The sequence below is a fragment of the Crocuta crocuta genome, unplaced genomic scaffold, assembly GCF_008692635.1.
Source record: "Crocuta crocuta isolate KB4526 unplaced genomic scaffold, BGI_CrCroc_1.0 scaffold124, whole genome shotgun sequence".
Classification (NCBI taxonomy): Eukaryota; Metazoa; Chordata; class Mammalia; order Carnivora; family Hyaenidae; genus Crocuta; species Crocuta crocuta.
The window spans coordinates 4680792-4684749 of NW_027551573.1; the positions used below are offsets into that span (position 1 = coordinate 4680792).

At 60.6% G+C, this 3958-nt stretch overlaps 1 long non-coding RNA gene across 1 annotated transcript in view; it reads right to left on the minus strand.

Moving 5' to 3' along the window:
- Positions 1-3277, minus strand: part of LOC144220955 (uncharacterized) — a 4827-nt gene extending 1550 nt beyond the window's left edge. The window contains exons 1-2 of the long non-coding RNA XR_013331904.1: positions 847-3277; positions 47-373 (exon numbers count right to left, since the gene is read on the minus strand). This is a non-coding gene — a long non-coding RNA (uncharacterized LOC144220955). The remainder of the gene's footprint in view (positions 1-46; positions 374-846) is intronic.
- Between the last annotated feature and the right edge of the window lie 681 nt (positions 3278-3958).

The following is a 3958-nucleotide window of genomic DNA, read 5'->3' on the forward strand; positions in this document are numbered from 1 at the left end:
GGGGCCGGGGGGGGCAGCGGGGGGCGCCCGGGGGCCCCCCGCCGGCCTCGCACCCCTCCTTGGGCGGCCCGGCAGGCTGCGGGGTGCCAGGGCCTGACTTGGGGCCCACTCTGCGCGTCGCAGCTGCCGTGGCCGGCCGGGCGGCCTCTCCCTCGCCGAGAGCAAAGTTGGCAAAGTTTCTCCCGACGCTTCTCGGGATGCAGGGACCGGCTCCGAGGCCCCGGCGGCCGGGGGAGAGAGGCAGCCGGTTCTGGGGCGGCTCTGGAGGTCGCCGGACCGCGCCTCCTGGGATGCCCGGGGTCCGGATTCTGGCCTGACGCAAATCCCTCCCGGTGAGAACGCCAGGCCGCGCACTCCAGTGTCCGCAAGGCTGCTAATAGCGGAGAAAGAGAGAATGCGGGAGAGAGAGAGAGAGAGAGAGGGAGAGAGAGAGAAGACCGCGAAGAAAAAAATATTCTCAGCTCAATTTAAGTCTCATGGAAAGGGCTTACAACTGTAATTAAATCATTAAATTCTTGTCTACGCTTCACAGAGCGGAGAGAAATTAACTTCCCACCAACCTCATTTTCTATTTGAACATGAAATAATGATTTTCTGCCCGTCTAATTACAAAGCCAACATCTGATCAAGCCAGCATCCAGAGGGGATTATCGCATGCACGAGTATTAGACCTCATTACCAGCTTGAGTGCAAAATTATTACATCTTGTAATTGGATGGTGAGATTTATATACAGATCGGCCCGGTTTCTGTAAGATTGTAATTACAAGCTTCGTTGGTTAGCTACTTATCAGAACTTTGCAGGAAAACAAAACAAATGACTGAGGAAAACGAGCATTTCATTAACCTGTAACCCGAGCGCGGGGGGAGGGAGCGGTGGGAGCGTGCGCCGCGGCGTCTGCAGGAAGCGGAGGGATCGCCGGTCGCACTGCAGCTCTGGGATTTCGGTTCTGGGAGCGAAGGACAGAAGATGGGCCTCGGCCAGGGAGACCTAGGGCGGCGGCGGCGCCCCCCGACGGGGACGCGCGCGCACCGTGGGGCTGGGAGAGGAGGGGGCGGGAAGGGGCCCGGTGGCTAGCTGCTCGCTTTCCGAGCGCGGCGCTGCCCTATAGCCTGGCGGGCCGCGGGCCTCGGGCACACGTCGGGCCGCGCGGCCCCAGGTGCGAGTCCAGCGAACGCAGCTGTGTGCACCAAACGTGTGCTATGGACACGCTCTCCGTGCACTGCCACGCTCCGGGCCGCGTAGAGAGAGCGTCTACAGCAAGCCTCCGAAGCGCTTTGTGCGCTGGGAACGTTGGAAGAAGGCGAAAAGACGGAGAAGCTTTTGTGTGCGGCACACTTGTGCGCGCATGCCTTTCCCAAATCAACTTCCCGTGCACCTGCTGTTCCTCCCTGTGCGAGTGTCACTTTGACCGCATCCCTTGGATTAAAAAGCTCTGGAAATGGGTCGACTGCCCTCGAACCCGAGAGTTCAGTCTTGAGCCGGGCTCCATTGGCCGGGTCGAGTTGGGGAGCCAGGGACACGTCGGGGCTCGGCCGCCTAGGACGCTGAGTCCCGACGTGAAGCGCGGATCGCCCTGGCCGGGGCGGGGCTGATCTCTGCTGGACACTAGGGTAGTGAAGAGGCGGCTTCTGCTCGGGACCTGGGCGCCTTCTTGAGTACGTGTATGGGTCTGGGGTTTCGGGGTGCCCTCCCGGCTATGGGCGCCCCCGGACCTGCGTGGTTGGTTCACTGAGAACAACCTCGCCCCTTTCCTGGCCTCCTTCCCCGTCTCCCGCAGCTGGACGCAGCCAGGTCAATAGCTGGTTAAAGCGGAAGAAGCATCTCCGGGGCTCATGGTTTTTCTCTTTTCCTTCTGGAAGAGCTGAGTTAAGTAGCGAGCGTCTCATCCGGGCATATCCAGCGCAGCCCCAGAGTCTCCACCTCGGAATCTAGCTCTTGGCTCGCGCAGGTCTGGTGCCACCACTTTGTGCAAACTCTAGGGTTCAGGGCCGTCTAGGCTCGAGGTCTGCCACCTAGAAACACTCCGGGAAATAATGTTACCTTCAATTTTGTAAGCCCTGAGATTTTCCGCGAGAAGGTGAGCCCCATGATTCCCTATGCCATTTGGCTTAGAGGTTTAACTGTAAACGAAATCAGGCGCCGGGAAACATTTCAAAGCCAGAGCTTCCCCCGATATCTCCTTCTCTGGAGAGACTCCAGCTTAAGGCCAACGCCAGGTATCAGGAAAAGAAGCAGGTGGGGAGGAGATATGGGAAAGAGCTCGACCGAATTTGAGGAATTTGAAAAGGCCACACAAGTCAGTTTCCCCAATCGAACCCCAAACCTAGTCTCCCGCAAACTTTGCCTTGTCTTCCCCCCATTTTTCTCTGGAACCGCCGCCCCCGCGCGAAGACCGGTGAAGGGGGGGGCGGGGAGTGGGAGGTGGGGTCAAAACTGGGAGTTCATTCCTCAACTGGACTGACTGCCCAAAGCCGCTTGGACCAAAGATAGCCGGGGCCAGGAGTCTCGGATCCCTTTACTCTGATGGAATTCGGATTCAATTGCTCTCTCCATCAGCGCGCGGCGGCCAGTTTCCGCCTCGCAGCCCGAACTGGCCCCTCCAGGACAGAGTCGCCGCCCTCGTGTTGTCCCGGGAGCGCCCCCGCGGCAGGCCTGGCCTGTGCGTCAGCCGCAGCCGCGGCCTAAAGCTTTTAGCCCAGAGCCTCAACGATTCCGGGAATGTCAATCCCGCTGTCGGTTGCACGCCCTAATCCCTGAAGGTGGGCGTTCGGATACTGGGATTTCAGGTTTGATTTAGGAAATATTCCTCCGTAGAACTAAAAGTCTTGCCTCCCACCCCCACCCGAGACGGTGATAGGATCCGTACAGAAAGAAAACAGGTTGGCACGGTGACCGGGGCGCAGAGGAAGGGGTAGTGAAAGGAAGGATGTCTACCGACCGAAAATTCCAGTATACAAACTTCCCGGAGCGCTCTCGGAAAGTTCCTGGGGCCTCTGCCACCGGCTCTCTGCTCCTCCCCCATCGCACACCCGCTTAGGGCACCCGTAGGCTCCACTTCCCAGGCGTGGCTCCCCAGGGCCCCGGGGGGTCCACACTTCAGCCCCTCCAAAGGCAGAGCCCGCCATTTCTAATAAGAGATTCGCACCCGGACACCCGAGGCGTTGAAGTAGCTGGGTAGGGGGGCTGCTTCGCTCCCCTGGGCAATGCGATGGCCTTTGAAGATTCTACCAGAACGCACCCCTTCACCCCTCGCGCGTTCTTCTAGCTATTTCCCTACGCCGCTGACACTGTCCGGAGTCTAGAGGCGCGAGNCCGCCCCGCCCCGCCCCGCCCCGCGCGCCGTGTCCTCCGGGGTGGGCGGCCCCGCCTGGAAGGCGCCCAGGCGATTGGCGACTCGGGAAGGAGACGCGAGGAAAAGTCGAATAAGAGGGCGCGACGTCAGACCCGAGATTTGGGGAAGGGCAAGGGAGGAGGTGAGGGCGGGGACGGACACACAGACTTAGACACAGATCTACGGACTCACACCCCCGCACGGCACCCTAAGTGTCCCCAACTTTAGGCCGCCTGAGCCCGGGGCGCCGAAGCCAGGGCTGGGGGTGAGGTGTGGGGGGGAGGGGAGAGTGCCGTGGGAGTAGAGAGAGAGAGAGAGATAAAAACAGGGGTGAAGAAAGAGTGAAGGGAACAGAAAGGGGAGAAGAGAAAAGGGACTAGAGAGAACGGGAGAGGAGAGAGAACAGAGTTTCCGATCGTCCTGGAGAGTGAACGAGCCCGAAGGAGCGGAAGCGATCCTAGGGGGGAGAGGAGCGCAGAGAGGGAGGGGAGAGGAAGGGCGAGGTGGGGGAGTACAAACTAGAGGAGGGTGAAGGAAGCGAGGCGCGACTCTGCTCGAGGAGAGGAGGGCGGCGAGGAGCGAGGCGCGCGCAGAGGCGGCTCGGGCTGCCGAGAGGAGGGAGCG